Consider the following 21122-nt stretch of genomic DNA (forward strand, 5'->3'; position numbering starts at 1 on the left):
TATGATGACCCGAATTGAAAGGTGATAGAGCAATTTGGTTTCACAGAAAGAGATGATTGTGTAAAAGCATAACACCGATGGCAGTTCTTTTTGAATCGGTGTGGAGTGCTGCCCTTGCTAATGGAGAGCACAAGTCTGGGCTGGGCATCTGTGCCTGGTGTTAGATTTCTGCATTTCGTATGCTTCACACGGGGATGGGTTACTGGATTGCAAGTAGGTATATACTCTCGATTTCCTTTTTCTTTTCTTTTTTCTAAGTTTTGTTTGTTTACTTAGAGTGAGCTGGGGAGGGGCAGAGAGAGAGAGAAGGAATCCCAAGCAGACTCCACACTGCCAGCACAGAGCCTGATGCAGGGCTTAAACTAACAAATCACAAGATTGTGACCTGAGCCGAAATCCAGAGTTGGATGCTTAACCAGCTGAGCCCCCCAGGTGCTCCTAGTCTCGGTTTTCTGACTCTATGTGCCATGTTTCTGCAATGGGAATCTTAAATGTTGGAAATGGCTGAGCACCTCTCTGGACGTGCTAAAAGCATCTATTGAATCTTTGGAGTCCCAAAGAATTGTTTTCATTTCCGCTTTCCTTTTACCCACCCAGCTGCTAGCATACACTGCTCCTGTCTCTATAATTGTCCATGAGTCCTATTAGTGTGTTTGACTCACATGTTAAAAGCTCAAAATAAATCAAATCATGCTAGTAACATTTTCAGATTTTTATATCTTTTAATTTTTAAGATATATATATATATTTATTTTTAATGTTTATTTTTGAGAGAGAGAGAGAGAGAGAGTGCACACGCAGGGGACAGGAAGAGAGAGAGGGAGACACAGAATCCGAAGCAGGCTCCAGGCTCTGAGCTGTCAGCACAGAGCCCAACGCGGGGCTCGAACTCACGGACCGCGAGATCATGACCTGAGCCAAAGTCAGACACCCAACTGACTGAGCCACCCAGGCGCCCCTAGGATATATTTTAAAATTATAATGCAAATCTATTTCATATAACTTTAAAACTTTTTTTTAGAAAAACTTTGTAGCATCTTGACTTTAGTAAAAATGATTCTATTTCTCCTCTTGTTACAAAGAGCAAAGGCCAAAAGCCTGCAGGTTTTTTTTTTCTGGTCATAGGTTGAATTGCATCCTCCAAAAAGATGTGTTCAAGCCCTAATCCCCCCTACTTATGGATGTGACCTGAATTATAATTGGGTCTTTGCAAATGTAATCAAGTTTATGCTAGATCGGGGTAGGCTCTAATGCAGTGATGGTGTCTTTATAAGAAGAGAGAAGTTTGGACACAGACACAGACACACAAGACAACACTATCTGATCTTGGAGATTGGTGTTAATGCTGCTATAAGCCTATGGGTGTGGAGGATTGCTTGCAACCACCAGAAGCTAGAAAGGCAACGGAAGGATCCTTCCCTAGAGCCTTAGGAGGGCACGTGGCTCTGTAGACACCTGGAATTGGGACTCAGAGCTTCTAGAACTGTGAGAGATTACATTTCTGTGGTCTTCAGCAATGCATCCTAAGGTGTTTTATTGAGGCATCTCCGGGAAACTAACACAGCTTCCTTTCCCTAAGCTTGGATCATTAGATGTTGTGTCTCTAATACAGTGTTTTCCCTGTGAAGGCTTTATGAATACCTCTGCTTACATCTGAGACATGCGAGTTGGATCGTACGAATGAATCTTCATCTCATGGGATGCACAGAATTCCAGAAGAATGACAGTAGCCAAAACCAAGGCCCCAGTTTGCTGGGTCTTATTGCAACAGCCTTGGGGACAGGCCAGAGAGTCTTGTGCTGTTGTTTGCTACCACAGGTGGGAACTCAGTCTCCCCACGTTGTGTTGCATGGTGGTAATAACGTGGGAATCCCATTACCAGGGATCGGAACGTCTTGAGGGTACCCGTCAAGGACGTGAGATCAATTAAGTGACATCAACAAAGTAGCCTGATGTATCTTCCCTAAATGTAGCTCTTTGGTTTGACCATTGGTTTGGCGAGTTCTATCAAGGAGACAGAGACATCTGATATCATTTCATTGTGTGATGATTTGTGGTTTGCAAGTTTTACCAGGCAGGAAGTTAGGAAGCTCTAATGAGAGGGCAGGTGGTACCTGGTCTCACGGATGAAATCATGAGCCATGAGTTCTGTCTAGATTACAAACACTATTTTATTTTATTTTATTTTATTTTATTTTGTTTTGTTTATTTATTTACTTTTTTTTTATTTTTGCAAAATTAACCATTATTAAAACTGAGGAACATACTGGCCATAACAAGGCAGAGTGGATAATCTTCTAGCAGGAGATAAGAAAATATATTCCTTTGTAGAGTTTGATCTTTTTGTTGGAAAGATTCATAAGCACTGTACATTTATTGAAGTCTCAGTCTCATACCCAGACTTTATTTTGGTTTTGTTTTTTACTTGTGATGAACTACTGGCTTGGAGACTACAGACTGGGATAGTAGGAAACCTTTAGAACTCAGAACATAATTCAATCAACCATAATAGAAAGATGTAGGATTTCGCCCAGCCCAGGGAATGGGGCATCTAGACAATTGCTAAGTATGCTAAATAAATATAGTATAACCCAGCGAAAGAGCTAACATGTCCACAGGAAGGATATAGTCAAAAGGAGGTAGGCTTCCAAGAAGCAGAATTTTCCCGGAGAGGAACAGGGATGATTTCTGAGGGGAGGTGTCTGCCCTCAGTGATCTTCTGAGCTTCATTCATGTTTAAATTTAGTTAAATTAACATTCCCTCTGGGTAGTTTAATGGCACCTCAAAATTAGTACATCTGAAACCAGTGCAGTTCCCAGTATACAGTAGGTGCTAAAGAAGGTATTTTTTTATAGATAAATTAATAAATGGCTCATCTTTGCCCACCCACCCCCAAACCTAGTCTCTCAGAATTTCTTTTATTAGTGAATGGCACTGACATTCAGATTAAATTGTCAAGCTAAAAACTTCTGACAATCGGTTCTTTCCTCTGACTCTGCTCTATCTCACTGATCACCTACTGAAACTGCCTAAATTCCCTGAAAAAACCCCATGGCCTCTGTTCTCCCTCAAGCGGGGAGGCTCCGGGGTTCCTACCTGTATGGCCTGACCACCGACTGCAGGCAGCTTGAATCTCTCCCTCCAGTGAAATTCTCACAACCTTTCCTGTCGCTGTATTTAGATTTCTCTCCGCAGACTGATAATCTCCCCCACCTGAAGCCCTTCCTTGCTCCTGTCTGCACACTGCTGCTCATGTTCTGTCTGTTGAGATCCAGCAGAGATGAGACCACGGTGACCGAATGAATGGAAGGAGACCTTGTGGGGTGTGTGTGTGGGGGGGGGGCGGTTGCTGTGGACACACAATGTGCCATCTCCACCGTCTCTGGCTGAACTTGGTTTGGGAAGCATCCCCCTGAGGCTGAGGAGAAGCAGTGAGTTCAAGAATGGTCCAGAACAGACACCAGAGCGGTTGGCTGGAAGTGGAGTAATGGAGGTGAGAAGTGTCTGTTATTGTAAGCCTCGGGCAGATACTTTTTCAGAAGCAGAGGAGTGTCCATTTAAAATAAATTGGCATTGTGACACTTTGGGTGTGCACTGCCCTGTGTTGTGCACCCCGTCACCAGGGTGAGGGGTGCATTCAGGAGTGGGGTGGATCAACAAACCATTCAGAGGGGGGCTACTACAGCTCTCTCTTCTTCCCTTGCCACAAATGTGCCTTGTAGATGGAGAGAAAGCACCTGATGGAGTGAAGGTCTCCCTCCACCCCCACCCCGAGGGCTATAGACCTCCCCATGGGAGGAGAACTTTTGGCACCCCACAAAGACTGCTGGGTGGAGCTGGAGACCCTCTGCCCCAGAGAGGAAACAATGGTCCTGCCTGGAGTCTGTCTCTGGCCTGGATCCTGTGTCCCGCATTACAATCCTAATCAGCATAACTAAGGAAGTCCCTTGGTGAAAGCCATAGTACCATGACAGAACTTTTATTTATATATATTTTTAATGTTTATTTATTTTTGAGAGAGAGAGAGAGAGAGAGAGAGAGAGACAGAGTGAGTGAGGGAAGGGCAGAGAGACAGGGAGACACAGAATCCGAGCTGTCAGCACAGAACCTGTCGTGGGTTCGAACTCATGAACCGCAAGTTCATGACCTGAGCAGAAATCAAGAGTCTGATGCTCAACCAACCGAGCCACCCAGGCACCCCCATGATACAACTTTTTGCTCCCGCTTAAATGTGTAGTTTATTGTCTATGACTGAAAGAGCTCTGCAATAAGTGGGGCATGTGGTAATTAGGACATTCCTGGCACCGAGCAAGTTCTGGAAAAAGGCAGGTGGGTGATGTGTAAGCACCGTGAACCTCTCCACCCAGCTTTACCTGTGCACCTTGCTCCAGTCCTCCAGGCTATCATGGGTGCTCCCAACAGCCGTAGGCATGGGGCTCTTGGCAAGTCAGCAGGTGCCAAATTCTAGTTTCCTTTTGTCAACTATGAGTAGACCTTGGGCCCTACCACATTTGACTTTGATCCTAGGCAATATCCAGGGTCAGATAAGGCTGAGTTGGCTCAACACATTGATTGAAATGAGTAACTGCCCTAAAACCTGTTAAGTGAACCCTGGTGGGAACTTAGGTCAGTCTTCTGAAGACCTGGCATCTTTTACCAGTGATACCATTTGTTGATAGACAGTCTGTGGTAGAATCATTTTTATTCTCTAGAATGGTGGTTACCTAATCCTCGCCTGTGGAAGAGGGCCATTCTGTGGCTAAGTTATTGACATTCCATAAGGAGTAAAATAGAAGCTATGGAGAGTCTCTCCATTAACTTCGGCATACTCACTTTGTCTGGATTATGTCTTTCCTATATATTCTGGAGTTTGAAAATGCCCTTTCTACCTCAATCCAAGCATGAACAACAGACGATTCCAGAATGTAGGGCATTCTACAAGACAGCTTGCCTAGATTATTCAAAAGAGTCAATGTCATGAAAAACAAATGATTTTTTTTAAACACATGGATCAGAATATACTGAAAAGATATAGCAACCAAATACAGTATATGGAATTGAATTAAATCTCAAATGGGAAAAAAAACTGTATTTTTGAAAGAATTGGTGAAATTTAAATATGAACTGTTTATTAGGTGACATTGAATTCTTGTTGACTTTCATGGGACAATAGTACTGTTGCTGTTTTGGAGAATTAAAAAAAAATTTATATTTATTTATTTTGAGAGAGAGAGAACACTTGCATGCAAGCAAGGGAGGGGCAGAGAGAGAGGGAGAGAGAGAGAATCCCAAGCAAGCTTCACACGGTCAGCACAGAGCTGATGCAGAGCTCGAACTCAAAAACCACGAGGTCATGACCTGAGTTGAAATCAAGAGTTGGACCTTAACAGACTTAGCCATCCAGAGCCTCAGAGAATTTTTTTTCTTATGGATTCAGGACAAAGTACTCAGGAGCGAAGCAGCATGACGTCGTAACTTTCAAATGGTTCTGCAGAAAGAAAAGGTGGAGATAAAGCAAATGTGGATAATTTAAAGAATTCAGGGGATGGATATTCATTGCGATGTTATTTCAGCTTTTCAATAGGACTGAAAACTTAAAAAATAAAAAGCAGGCAGAGAAGACTCAATTACTCTTGATAAAGCGTTTTATTAGCACTACATGTTTGAACTGTGCTCTCTTGCATGATGTGAGCTACTTTAAAATGTGAATGTTTTGGAAACAAACAGCTCAACACTCCCTTTTCCTTTATAAAATTATAGCCAAGGATAATACTTGTGTTGTATTAACATCCAAAATAAAAATTTGGGAACTCCTCATTGCTACTTCTATGTTTTTTCTTCTTAATGTTACTGGCCCATGGAATCTAGATGTCTAGCGAGTGCTGCCCCAGCACTTGGCTTGTGCTGTTTGGTTCTACAACATTCTTTGTGTCATGGCACGTATGGAAAATGGTAATATGTGTATGGCCAATGGGGTGAGGCTGCTAATGTCTGAAGGCAACTAGCTCAAAAGCTCTGGCTGCCCCAAGATGAAGGTATCGCCATCTTGGCATCCATGAGCCACCTGGGCCACACAAGTGTACCATTGTCACAGGTTGGGAAACTCTGCTTCCATACATAAAATGTGTTTTACATACAATTTGAAGTGTTTTCTTGAAAAAAGCTATCTAGGGGTGCCTGGGTGGCTCAGTCAGTTGAGCGTCCAGCTCTTGATTTTGGCTCAGGTTATGATCCCATGTTCATGGGATCAAGCTCCACATTGGGTTATGAACTGAGTGTGGAGCCTGCTTGAGATTCTCTCTCTCTCTCTCTCTCTCTCTCTCTCTCTCTGTCTCTCTCTCTCTCCCCTTCTCACTCAGTTCCTCTCTCCTGCTTGTGCACGCACACTGTCTCTCTAAAACAAACAAAAAAAACACAAAAAGCTACCTAGTATATGTCCAACCCACTGTGGATTCATACTTAGGATACAATGAACAGGGTTTAGGTATCATCATGTATCTGCAGTCGCCCTAAATGCCAGCACAGTGACTTATCTCTAACATGTTTCTGTCTGCATCAGGCATTCCAGCACTTGTTATGATGGATCTTGAGTTGTAACGAGGTTAACTACAAGGCAAACTCCTACAGGAGCATATGGAGCAAACTCAGGAGCTAATGTTCTATCTCTGGCTTTTGTGATTCAGTCCAACTTGAACGCATTGCCGTGAGGCAAGAGATGAGTCTGAAAGCAGAAGCCAAGAAAGGACAAGTTAACCCAGTTTGATCCAAACCTTTTTCATGAAGTAACATTTTGCATTTAAAGCTCAGCATTCTGAAGTTCTAAATAATTAATTTAAATGTATTTAAATGTCTCTGTTATGAGGCTGCTTTAATGAAGAGAAAAGAGCACTACTGGGCTTACAAAGTGGTTTCTTAACTCTCCTGGTGCATCTGGATAGCCTGGTGAGCCTGTTCAAAACACACACTCCTGGGTCTTTATTCCTAAGAGGTTCTGATTCAGTTGGTCTAGCATTGCCCACCCTGGTGATTGATAATAAAAAATGGAAGTCTAAAGTGCTTTACAAATATGAGGCACTCATTTTATTATGTAACTACTATAATTTCCTTCCTGTCTTCTCCTCCTAATTTCTGGACATGGTTAACTTGTTCCATTTGGAATGGCATTTTTCTTCTGGAATCCCTGCGGTCTTATTCTTTCTATTGCTCAGCAAGGACCCGGGTCCTGTATTAGAGACACATCTAATTATCCACATTTAGGGAAAGGAAGCTGTGTTAGTTTCTCAGAGCTGCAGCAATAAAACACCCTAGAATGCATTTCTGAAGACCACAGAAATGTATTCTCTCACAGTTCTAGAAGCTCCAAGTCCCAATTCCAGGTGTCTACAGAGCCATGTGCCTTCTTAAGGTGCTAGGAAAGATCCTCCCTTGCCTTTCTAGCTTCTGGTGGTTGCAAGCAATCCTCCACACCCATTACCTGTGGTTAGCTCCAAAGAGATAACTGGGAAGTATCTGCGTGAGAATGTGTGAACACACTACCGACTGAGAGTGTGTTTTCTTCCTGAAGCCAAATATTGCTGTTGCTGTGGCCTCTCTTAGTCTAGATTAATCATGCCTTTGCTTCCTTCCATTCATATGGGCACCTCCGTGTTCTCTGCATTGACTACATATCTACATTGTGTGCCAGGTAGGATACAGAAAACAGTTGGGTCATTGCTTAACTTCAGAGTCTCATTCCAACTTCCTTTTTTGTAATACAAATTTGATGGTCCAGCTAAAAACCTGGAAATAAGATTATTTATTTTTTTTAAATGTTTATTTTTTAAAATTTATTTTGAGAGAGAGAGCACACGCTCGTGAGTGGGGAGGGGCAGAGAGAAAGAGGGAGAGAATCCCAAGAAGCTTCTGTGCTGTCAGCATAGAGCCCGACCATGGGGCTTGAACCCAGGAACCATGAGATCATGACCTGATTCAAAATCAAGAACCAGACATTTAACTGACTGAGCCACCCAGGTGACCCAAAAGTGTGACTTTAAATTGATGCTGAAGTCTCAGCATCAGAGCTGATACAGCCGCCGTATCCTAGATACAGCTTGTATGATATAAGAGAATAAAAATCCCACAGATCCAAGTATCCTAATCGTGAGGAGGAGGAGGGCTAACCCACAGTGTTTACTGTCTGTCAGACCCTGTTGTCAATTCTTTCTGCCAATTGACGCACTTAATCTTCAAACTTCTTTGGGTTCCATACAATTACTATCATCTGTATTTTACAGTTTACACATGACGAACCTGAAGATGGGTTTTCTCTGCACTTGATTTTGCCATTAATAAGTTGTGTGAGCTCGGATATGCTCTGAGTACCTGTTTTCTGATTGGATTAGTGGGTCTGTACTAATGATCTCTGTTCTCCTTGTTTCCAACCAAGACAACCCACTTCTATCCGTTTATCTTACTGGTTTGGTGCAGTGATTTATTCTTTTCTGTCCTTGCCTTGCTTTGTTTTCTATTACCCTCTTTCCCTACTTCCTCAAACTGTTCGACATTTTGACAGTCTTCACTTCTAGGCGTGGATAGCTCACCTACGTGTATTAGCCCTGGAGTTCGGGGACTATTTAGGAGCTGAATATAAGGCTTGGAACATTAGTGAGTCAAACAATGTCGTTTTCCTGAAAATAAGTAATCAGGTGGTGAAAATGACAGCAATAGTGCTGATGGAGCCATGGCCCCTCAGTGTGGTTATTGCCATCTTTGATAGCATCTTCCTAAATATTGCTGTCATAACTGCTAGTGTACTTGTGATTTAAAGAGTCAGAGTGTACTGATGCCCCTACTGATGAGGGAACTACATTAGGATTTGTGTTCTTCCAAAATTGAAAGTGTGGACAGTGGGATTGAGGAAGTAGTAGAAACGTAGTCAAGAAATTTAAGAGGCCCAAGGTGCTCTGTTTACTCCAAGTAGCTAGGAGATCAATGCACAGTAAGTCCATGGTGACTTACTCATTCCAGAGAAACAACTATCTAAAGGGGAAGCTAACTGTCATGAGAGCAAATTTCAAAGTCATTTGGATCTTTCTATCTGCATGTCATTGAAATGTGTGGTTTTCTATTCTTTACCAGCAGATCTGAATGTTCTCATGGTCACCATATTAAAAACTTATGTAAAACAAAAGGCCTGATAGGCGATGAAAAATATTCTCAGCTGTGTATGCCTCTGTGGCACTCGTGACACTCGATTCTGTATTTTACATGAAACCTTGAAGTTTATGGATTCCTCCAAGTATTCAAATGACTCACATCAATGAAGGCGGTAAATATGTTGGGCCAAAACACCATCGGAAACATCTTTGTCAGCAGGGAGCAGAAGTTATATTAATTAAAATGTTCTGGGAAGATACAGGGTACACTCCCAACGAATCATAAAACTATTTTCATCCTAATTACGGATGTTCCCTCTTGGCATCTTGGAACATAGGGAATTAGAATAAAAAAGTCTGTGGCATTTCTAGAAGTAGGGTCAGCATACTCAGACTTGATCTCCATATTTTGATAGAAAGCCACCATTTTACTTAATCAATGTTCATTCAGTCTCCTCTCTACGTTCAGGGAAGATTATAAAAAGGTATGGAGTGAAAAGATCAGAAACAAATGAAATTTGGGTAAGAGAGTGAAGGACTCGGGATACTGAGAAATGATCACTGACCCCATAAGGGGAAAGTATGATTGAATCGAGGGTATTCTACCCATACAGGAATACTGGCATGTCCTGAAACCATTGCCCATGTGTGTCTGGACTCTCAGCCTACAGACCCTTGTCTGGGAAGAAATGAGGTCACTAGGATTTTTAGCCTAAGACCTAGACAGATTCATTTGTTTTAGGGTAATTTGGTAATTCCCTGTGGAAGCTTAGTGTTTACTGTGTGGAGTTTGAAACCTCATAAAGCTGTTGAGACATCTCCTCACTGTACCTTGCCACATGCATAGACTGAGTACAAATGTTTGGATGTAATCGTGAGCCATTTTATCTGTTGTCAAGAACGTCGCCATTAATGCTTTGAAGCACTGGTGAATGGTTACAACTTTCATCATTGGAAACAGCAGGTTAAATAATCCAAGTTGAATAAACAGGAGGTAGTGTGATGTCCTCTGGACCTCACATTCCTTAGTAAGGCATCAATTTTCATATGACAGACTCTGGGTTCATCCTCCATATCTGAAAATGATTTGAGAGGAAAGAATCTGGTGTAAAGTTTGGAGATTAAGTGTTAGTGCTCCTTAAGAAAGGCCTTCCGAAATGAGAACAGAAAAGAAAAAAGAGAAGAGAAGAGGAAAACACTACTTTTGGGTTTGCAATGATATAGAATACTGAGCTTTTGAGTATGAAAATACTTTTTTTGTTGTTTTTCAACCTTACAGATGAAAGCGCATTCTTATCCAAAGAATGGTTTGTGTTGGCACTCGTAGAATTGACATTTGAGAGAAGAGAGAGAGTTAGCTTCTGGCCAGAGCATAAGCTCCTGACCTTGCTTCCTTCCATCAGTAAGTGGCCAGTGCAACAGCCTGGCCCTACCCCTGCATGCATCCTTGGTTAATACTAACCCTAACCCAGAGAAGGGGATTGGATGACACACACATCAATCCACACGTGTAACTCTGTCAATTAAAGACCAATAAACAGACAGCCTAATAGAACATTATGCCATAGATTACTCTAATCGGCTAGACATATTGATTTTTGCACATTCTCAATTTGTTTATCTGAACGAAGTTATTCTTTTTTAATTAGCTCGCCAATTTATTGTTGTGTCCCACAGCTTCTGCAATATTTTCTTCTATACAGGACAGGCCCTGCCACAATGAACGCTGAACTGGTTACTGAGAATGAGTTTAATATGATCAAGAGGACATTGACCAACTTTATGTTGCTAGATAAAGTTGCAGTGGCAAAAAAGATTGGAGAGCGCGATGTGAAATGGTTGTAAGGGGGATTTTTGCCTGGATTCCATCTAAATACGTCTCAAAAAATTGTAAAATAGAATCTACCAGCTAAAACTAATGAGCACAGAACTGCATTGATTTGGCCCAGGGTGGACAAATAGAACATCTGGCATATTTGGCACCAATGACACAGCTGGCATTGTTGGAAACGTCTCTGCAGAAGGTACAGATGCAGAAATGGGAGAATTGGTACAAACAGTGCAGATGGAGCAGTTGGAGCAGATGACAGTGGGCAGAGCTGGCGAAGCTGGCACAGGTGTCATAACCTCAACAGCTGGCACGGGTTGTGACAATCCTGGGATTTCTTAGTACGAGGCACATGTTCATTTTGGCTTTGGCCGCAAAGAGATAAGAGCATTTTATAATTAGTAAATGTGCCATTTGAAAAAGAACTTCCCCCCCCTCCCCATCCTTAAGGACATCTACCTCCAACTGTTAAAGCTTGGGATATAGAGCATTTTTGCAAATTAGAATTTCCTGGAGAAAGCCATAATTGATAAATGCAGATTTCAGAGAGGAGGCAATTCGATATTTTTGTTCTGACAGAGATGAAATCCATGAATGGGATTTCTTCGCTGTAGTTTTGTGGGAAAGAAAGGTCAGATTTGGGGAAATGAATGTACACTTTGCATTTCCGCCATGATTTGTTATCAAATTAGCTGCTATTTGTTTCCGAAATAGAGAGAATATTTCCCAATTGTATGAAATTTCCTGGAGAATCATGCTTGAAGACGTGGTTCAGAATTGGAAACCGGTCGGCAGAACAGGTTGGGAAAACAGAAAAAAATGCTGGAATACATAATATGGAGAAATCATGAATTGCCACTTTCAAATACCAGTGGGACTTGGCTCTAATTTCATTTAAAATGCTATAATTTGGGCTTGAATTAAAAATACAATATAGTATAATCTTTTGGGCAACGACATTTAATGCCAGATGAAAAGTTGTGTGAACAAAGCAACTTGTTTGTCAGTGGCTAGAAATATCACTGTAACAAAAGTCCGTTCAAAAAGTCTAACAAAATTATGGGAAAGCCAAAAAGTATTACCTAATTATAAAATAATAAAAGCATAAGAAAGGATTCAACAATGGGTTCTTAAATTTATATGTATGTTCTCTTGAACATAGTAGGTGCTTCCTAATCTCTGATGAATAAATGAACCTATGGTCTAAGAAGCACCAATAACCAGAATTTGAAAAAAATCAATCATTACCTTCTATATCAATGACAAATCTTCCATTTGGAAGAAATAAAGTGAATTAGGTCTCAGTCCTCCTTAAAGTCTTGAACTTGGCATGTACATTTTAGCCAGCTTCCTTCCCCGAAGCAAAATCATATTGTGAAAGATTAGTGGGATGTTATGTACTCTCTGTCCTCAAGTAAACCCGAAATTCTTTAGGTTTTCCAGTTCATATTGAACTAAAATCAGCATAATAAATCATCTTCTGGTCATAATCAGTGCAACACGGTGAGAATGTTTTATGTGTGTTTTGAGACTTTAGGGAAACTCCTACCATAAGGGTTAATTATTTCAAACTGGATGTCAAATTCTTGACCATTAAAAACATACTGTCTTTGTTTCCAGATGACCTTTGCATATTGTTACTTATAGTTAATTAAAAAACAAACAAAAAACCCAACAACTGTGGAAAGTCATTTAAGCATATTCAGTTTCAATTTCCCCATTACTTCAACTTTGTTATAACCTCATGTTGAACCCAACTAAACTGTTCTTATTATTCAGAACTTTCCATCACTCAACATTAGTTCATTTCTTGACTGAGATGACAAAAGTGTTTCTGCTTAACACAGATGAAATACCTTAATTTGTTAACTGTACTTCTGTGACATAGAGCAAGTAAGAGAGGAGGAGGGAAGAGGGCTTACTGTTCTCTCCGGGCACGAAGATGACGACAGTTGAATCAGTTCAGATGAACAGGCTGGAAATGTCCACCTTGTACCTCTTTGCCTGGTTTGAAACACCGCTTCGTGGCTGAACCCCAGATGAGCATTGCTTCTGATCAATAAACACCCTGTGAAAGATGATCAACTCAGGAAAGTAAAAAATAAAGGTATTTCCAGGATTTGGCGTCCGAGGGGTCGGCAAGAGTGTTTCTGAAGGATGAGCGTGAGGGTGAGTCATTCCTTTGAGCCTCTGCCTTCCTCAGGAATTAAACGAAAATTAAACATGAGAGATGCAGTCTGCTGCAGCAATGTGATTCCTTCATCATTGTCCCAGCCACTGTCTATTTCTAAGCACATTGAACTTTCCGATTTATTGGCGTCTCATCTTATGTAAATATCCTTTTCCTTCTCTTAGCGCCAAGACATCAGGATGTGCCTTCATTCCGCCCTTCAAACAGTTGCTGCGCATTATGTCTCTCCACCATCACTGGGACAGCTTCTCTTCTCTGCACGTGGCAACCTGGGATATGGTTTTTGCTTAGACTTAAAAAAAAATCTATCTGTTAGTAAATTAAGCATATCCGTTTTATATAAAGCCACTTAGAAATGCGAACAAAAACCCAAGGGAAATCTATATATTAATTTCAAGAACTGAGGGACATTGTTTCCTGCCACCTTCCCTGCATTGTCCCGATGGTCCCCAACTCCTCTTTGGGGTCATGAGCGTCCACCCACCCACTGGGTCTGGCACCAAGCTTGTTTGTGAGAAGGCAATGCTTTCCCGTCTGGGGCCTGCTGCAGAAAGCTGGTTGTTGAGATTCAACAATGCAACACTAAAGTGACGCAGTCTTGATAGCCTGTTGGAAGTGGGGAAAGAGGGGAGGACAGACAGGTAAGGATTAGGGGGGAGTCATTTATTTTTTTCTTATGGAAATCAGAGTAGACCCGTACAGAGATTAGTGGGTTATTGTCTCACTGCAGTCAGAACTGAGATGATTATTAGTGATTTGTAGTGTAGAGCTTGCAACATTTATTTAAGCTATGATCCATTCCCCAAAATGATTATGCTGGCAACTATCATTGTGTGCTGTGAATAAACAAGTCACTGAAGTATAGATACATTTACTCATATTTTAAAATATTTTAGTACAAAAAAAATTAACAACTTACAAAAGAAGTAGATAGACTAGAATAATGAGCTCTCGGGTATCCATCACCTGGACTTAACAATTATTACTATTTTGTCAATTTTGCTTCATCTCTCTCCCTGGTCTCCACACACACTTTCCCCTTCCCTTTCCTGGAGTATTTTAAAGCAAATTCAGAATGTCACTTCACCTTGAAATACTTTGCTATTCATCTCTAACAGACCAGGGAAACTTCTTGAAACACAATGGCCAAAAATAACAATATTTCTTGATATCATCTCATTCCTCGTCCATCTTTAGAGTCTCATACTCTGAGGCCCTTATGTGTTTTTATGGCTAACGTGTTTGAAGAAGATCCCAAACAGGGTCCTGATAATGTCTCTTAAGTTTATCTTAGTCCCTCTCTTTTTGTTCCATTGATAGTTGGATAAACCAGGTTATTTGTCCTTACTATGTCCTAAACTCTGAATTTGATTAGTTGCTTCCCTGTAAAGATATTTAACCTGGCCCCCTATCCCTGTATTTCCTCTACACTGGTATGTGCAGCTGTAGGCTTACTTAGATTCAGGGTCAAGCTTTAGGCAGGAACATTTCATCATTGGCGCTGTGTCATTACTTCCTATTGTATCATGGAGCATACAGTATCTGGTTGTCCACTTTCCGTGATGCTAAGACTGGTTGGCGAGTTCAGGTGTATATACTCTTGGTCCTTCAGACTATATTCATCAATTCTCAAGCTTCTTTCCTGATACGGATTTCTCAATATCTTTGTATAATCACCAGGGAGTCCTTCAATTGTTAACAAAAAATCTTTGATATTCTTTTTAAAGACTTTTTTTTTAATGCTTATTTATTTTTGAGAGAGAGCCAGTGGGGAAGGGGCAGAGAGGGGAGACAGAGAATCCCAGGCAGGTTCAGTGCTAACAGCGCAGAGCCCAACGTGGGGCTCGAACTCATGAACTATGAGATCACGATCTGAGTCAAAGTCAAGAGTCGGACACTTAACTGACTGAGGCGCCTTGGTGTTCATTGTATTAGAGAAATGCCACTGGGCAGCGTCAAGTTTCCACAGACACACACACACCCCTGAAACTTTTCCATCAAATACATATACACTGTTGGAGGCTAAAGCTAAATTATAACATGCTTTGTATGTCTAAATGCACAGGCCATTTGCAGGTTGACCAATGAATAATAGTAGAACAGATTCCTGATCAGTTAGCAACTATAGTAATTAAGTATTTGTCGTCTGGTTAATTTCAGCCACATTTCTCTTCATGGGCATGTGACCAGTCTACAAATGATATGTCCAGTAGTTTCAGGAATGCTGATGGCTAAAGAATTTAACTATTCTATTCCATTATTCATTATTTGGAAATTCATCATTGTGACTGTCAAATATTTGATAATTTAAATATGGTACGACTTGTTTTTTATGGCACATCATTGATAAAGAAATAGAATAAATGGAAATATAGAAAAATATGTAGATACATGATTCCAAAATATAAACATTCAGATTAAAAGCTTCTGATAAACTGCATAGTAAATTTGATTGTTTGGTTGCCACAAAATAAATCCAATTAGAAGTATATGCAATTACGTATTTCTTTTTTTTTTATTTATATATGAAATTTATTGTCAAATTGGTTTCCATACAACACCCAGTGCTCATCCCAAAAGGTGCCCTCCTCAATACCCATCACCCACCCTCTCCTCCCTCCCACCCCCCATCAACCCTTAGTTTGTTCTCAGTTCTCAACAGTCTCTTATGCTTTGGCTCTCTCCCACTCTAACCTCTTTTTTTTTTTTTCCTTCCCCTCCCCCATGGGTTCCTGTTAAGTTTCTCAGGATCCACATAAGAGTGAAACCATATGGTATCTGTCTTTCTCTGTATGGCTTATTTCACTTAGCATCACACTCTCCAGTTCCATCCACGTTGCTACAAAAGGCCATATTTCATTTTTTCTCATTGCCATGTAGTATTCCATTGTGTATATAAACCACAATTTCTTTATCCATTCATCAGTTGATGGACATTTAGGCTCTTTCCATAATTTGGCAATTACGTATTTCTAATGTTTTAATATCTTTAGTTCTTATGTTTCCTATCTGCTTGAAAATGGAAGTGTTGATATCACTGGTCTAGTGTTAATAAATATAAAATCCAGTGTTTTTCTAGTGCTGACTAATAGGAACTGTAAACGCTGTTGGTAACAATGAACCATTTCAAGTTTTTGCGAAGCCTTAATTATGAAAAATGTCTTATTTCTGCAGGAAGTCTGAGGCTTTGCTGCCATTATTTCATTTGATCGTGGCTCCTACCCTGTGGGGGAGGGCATTTGAACAGACAGAGCTGTGACAGAAGGTCACATGTGGTAGGCAAGGCCACAGAAGCAATAAAGGACAAAGACTTCCATCAGGATCACTGCTAAATCCAGTTTGAATTTACTGCATTCTGTTCTAGAAAGAAAGTATTTAACTTCCTGCTGCCCGCAGAGCTTCAGTTATTCTGAAGCTTAGGCCTGTCCGGAAGTGCTGAAGAAGCTTCCGGTTTGAACGTGCTCCCGGAAGTTCCAGGGAGCTTCCGTCAACAGCTTTACACAAGCTTCTCTCTGCGCACCTGGCAGAGGACATTTGATTGCCTCGTAATTCTCTTCTGTCTCTCAGGGCATCTCCCAGCTAAAAACCTTTCCGTCCTTTGAATGCTCACTAGGAAGCTGGATTTTTATGTGGTTTTCCCTTACTTTCTTTTATGAGAACAGAAAAAAGCTGGAGAGAGAGAAGGCATTTTTGTAGAATATTCGTAAGAGCTTTGATTTTTCGATCTAAGATTTTTCTCCTCCCTCAAACATGAAAAAGTTTTCCCTGGCAACCATCTATTTAGTTTCTTTCCCTCTCCTTCCTGGGAAATGCCCAGTCTGTGTTGGGAAGAATTTCTTTATTAAGCTCCACTAGTCTTCAGCATGACTTCTCATGTTGACCCAAATCTTTAGAAGAATTGCCAATCTTCTCTTGTTTCCATGTTAAAAAACAAATACACGGAATTAGAAAATCATCTTAATTAAATACGTGTGTAAAAAGAGATACATATGACTTTTCTTGGGGTGTTTTTCTAACCTTCTAATAAGACTGTGGCCAGTGAAATTGGGAAATAATGTTTTCTCCCTGCTTAAGACCCCATGTTTGGGGCGCCTGGGTGGCGCAGTCGGTTAAGCGTCCGACTTCAGCCAGGTCACGATCTCGCGGTCCGTGGGTTCGACCCGCGTCGGGCTCTGGGCTGATGGCTCGGAGCCTGGATCCTGTTTCCGATTCTGTGTCTCCCTCTCTCTCTGCCCCTCCCCCGTTCATGCTCTGTCTCTCTCTGTCCCAAAAGTAAATAAAAAATGTTGAAAAAAAAATTAAAAAAAAAAAAAAAAGACCCCATGTTTCGGTGTTTTCATTGGATATGGAGAAAAGCATATCGTGCTTTCGAGACAATTGCTTAAGTGAATTTAGGGAAAAATCAAGACCTTGAAATTACCGAGCCCAAAGGAGAAACAGTCATAGAGCATCTCTTCAAATCCCTATGATTTATAATCTTTGTAAAAAAAAAGTTCTTGCCTGTCATGGTATTCATTTAAAAAAACAAAGAGAAATATATTGAAATTATAACCAAAAAAGAATCAGAATGAAATTAGTCTGAATACTCTTAAAAGTAATTATGTTAGGGGTACATGGGTGGCTCAGTCGGTAGGTGTAGACTTTGACTCAGGTCATGGTCTCGTGGTTCATGGGTTTTAACCCCATGTCGGGTTCTGTGCTGACAGCTCAGAGCCTGGAGCCTGCTTTGGATTCTGTGTCTCCCTCTCCCTCTCTTTGCCCTTCCCTTGCTCTCTCTCTGTCCCTCCCCGCTCATGCTCTGTCTCTCTCCCTCAAATATGAATAAACTTAAAAAAAATTTAAAAAGTAATTGTGTTAATATCAGAGTATGATTCCTTTTTTATTTTAATGTTCATTTATTTATTTTTGAGAGAGAGAGAGGAAGAGAGAGAATCCCAAGCAGGCTCTGTGGTGTCAGTACAGGGCCCAACTCGGAGCTTGAACTTAGGAACCATGAGATCACGTCCCAAGCAGAAACCAAGAGTTGGATGCTTAGCCAGCTGAGCCACCCAGGTACTCCATCAGAGCATGATTCTAAAAAACTCTTAAAATGTTTAAAAATGACACAGACACAAATTGATCCTTAATCTTTGACTACTGGGAGGCTGGGTGCTGAAATGGAGGCTCACTTGAAAACCAGGTCTGAGTTTTTACCTACTTGAACCTCAGACACTCTTTGCTTTACAGAGGCCCCTGTTCCATAGGGCTGAGATCTTTTTTTAAAATCCGACTCTAAACTTGGGCCATTTCTTCTTTCCTCTTCCTCCTCTCAACTTCCATCTTCACAACGACAGACTGCACTGGGTAATTGCTGTCTTTTGTAATTGTTCTATCTCCAAATTGGCTGATTAGGGGAGAGACCCAGCTGTCCATCAAAATGGTGTCAAGTGGCTGAAGCCACCATCCCCTGAGCTGGAGAAAGTTAATTGCACTCTCTGAGGCTGTCCCAGTAGGAGAGGTGCTGAGAAGAGCCCTGGGAGTCCCTGTTAGTGCTTTTTTTTTTTTTTTTTTTTTTTTTTTTTTTTTTTTAGCACGTCCATTCGTAACCTGGAAAAAATGTAGTAAACAGCATGTTAATTAGATTTACAGACGAAATTAAATCAAGAAGAGTTGGAAACACACCAGTGAATAAAGAAAAATGCTACACAGGGTTTCTGAGCCTAAAAATATGGAAAGGATCAAACAAAATGAGAATTAAGGTAGACAGGTGTAACCCCTGTGCTTTGGAGGGGAAAGAGACAGGCTATAGAAGGAAGTGGCAACAGGGAAAAATCCAGAAAACAGTAATGCCAGAGAGACCAGGGGAGAGTGGACAACAAATTAGACATGTTTGCAATATGCCGTTGAAGCTAATGTGATTTGGGGCTGTATGTGCAGAGACATCACATCATGAGGGAGAGGTGGAGTAATTTAGTGCATTTGGCAGAAACACACCTGGAATATTGTGTTCAGGTCTGTGTATCTGGGGAGCACACAGATATAAAGAAGAGCTAGAGGGAAATCAGCATAAAGCAACAAAAGTGATTAACAGGTGACAGGCTGATGTTTTGAATCCTGGGCTGTGCGGTGTGACTTAAAAGAGACACAAGAATGGAACATTTAAGTGTAAAGATATCTTCCTGATTTTTCACCTAAGAGTCAGGAATTATTAAAGCATAATTAGTGTAAAAGTATATAACCTAGTTTAACAGCACTGAAATTGACAACAAGGAAAACTTCTTGTGAATAAAAATGATGAGATCATATTGCGAGGGGAGGAAGAGGAGGGCTAGGCAGGAAAAATAGGAGTTTGCATTGTTATCATACTTTTCATTCCAAAGCCATTGGATTTACCCTGGCCGTGACCCTTCAACACTGAAGATTTCAGTGGAACCCGAGAGAACTCCCCGGATGCCCATTCCTCTGCAAAGTTCCACCCAGAGGTGCACATTTAAAATTTTCCCCATGTAAATGTTTGTAGCAGATGGCTTACCCTCCCCATCCTTTTTGGGTGCTCCTGATATCTGCAAAGGCAGTGACCCAAAGCAACAACTGGTCTGCCATATTATCTCTCTGTGTGGCTGGAGGCAGTCATTTAATCTAAGGGTTGGCTTCTGATGGCAAAGGAAAGATGAATCTAATTTTAAGAAAAATCTCAAAATGATAGCAGCATTTTGTACTAGCTAATGAGGCTAATTTGTTCTTAAAATACAAGTTGCTGTGTTTCCTAAATTAAAATTCCCTTCTGATGTAAATACAGAAGATATAAATACGGAGAAGAGATGTGTGCTGTATTTTTTATTTTGCAATTTGGAACTCATTCTAAAAGGAACTGTTAGAAAAGTGATTTTATTCTCTAAGTTCGGGGAGACCTTTACTTCCTGGCTTCAAATACAGGGAGAGACAATATTAGCATGACTTTTACAAGAAAGAGAAGAAGGTGGGATGATGTCTTCCCAGCTAGAGATTGTAAAATGCATTGTCCTAGAGATGATTTCCTAAATCGATGTGATTCTCGACTTCCTCATCTGGAAAATGAACATGGGGGAGTGTATTGCTTTCAGAGTAATTAAGTAGTTCACTGACAAATGCTTTATTAACATTTAGGTATTTAATTAAATCTGCCAGAGAGAAAGTTCTTATTCCTAAATCAAGGGATTTCTCTGCTTCTGTTCAGTCTGGTGGGGAAAGCAATTCTCAGGGGGTCTTGCTATAGAAGTTTGTCTTATTCTTTACATTTTGAATGATACAAAGGACAGAGCAGAGTCTTGGGGTAAATGAAAGTGAACAGTACAATGAAAGACCTTAAAAAATAAATGGCATTAATTTTCTAAAGACTGTTTGATCAGCTATTTAAAATGATAGTTCTGAACACATTCTAGAAGAAATAGATACTCTCTTAATGGGGCAGTAGCATTTAATGCATAAACTAACAAATTATACAGGACAAATATCTAAAGTTTTAATATCTAGTTTATCTAAGGGATTTAGTCTACCCTTTTGCTCTAGATTTTGCTTCTGAACACTGGACTCTGATTTTTTCCCCCCCATGTAACAGGGGAATGAGCTTCCCCAGCTTTATGTCATTCTAAGTTCAGATCTAGGAACCAGAAAAAGTTATGTTGTTTAGATGAATGAATTGATGAGTTATGTCTGGGATTTTGTATGCATCTATAACAGATAAACGTGGCCCTTTACGGCACCTGTAATTCACTTTAAAGCAATTCACTTTAAAAGCACTTTAAAGAACTGTTCCTCCAAGGAATTTCAACTTCTTTTCACTGACCCATCCGTGTCTTCATAACAGGCCCCATGACGCGACCTCAGCTTTTAAAAATCTGAGCACTCAGACTAAAGATTTCTTTGTTTTCCCTTTCCATCTAGGTTTGGCCAAAGTTTCTCAAAAATGTACTCCTCCCTATGCATTTTCTTCTTTACTGTAGCACTGTT

At 40.7% G+C, this 21122-nt stretch overlaps 1 long non-coding RNA gene across 1 annotated transcript in view; it reads left to right on the forward strand.

The window, feature by feature from the left end:
* Window positions 1-12179, forward strand: part of LOC121015114 (uncharacterized) — a 37158-nt gene extending 24979 nt beyond the window's left edge. Inside the window, exon 4 of the long non-coding RNA XR_005783627.1 lies at window positions 10839-12179. This is a non-coding gene — a long non-coding RNA (uncharacterized LOC121015114). The remainder of the gene's footprint in view (window positions 1-10838) is intronic.
* Window positions 12180-21122: the final 8943 nt, after the last annotated feature.

Source organism: Herpailurus yagouaroundi, unplaced genomic scaffold, assembly GCF_014898765.1.
Source record: "Herpailurus yagouaroundi ecotype Mexico unplaced genomic scaffold, PumYag 205, whole genome shotgun sequence".
Lineage (NCBI taxonomy): Eukaryota > Metazoa > Chordata > Mammalia > Carnivora > Felidae > Herpailurus > Herpailurus yagouaroundi.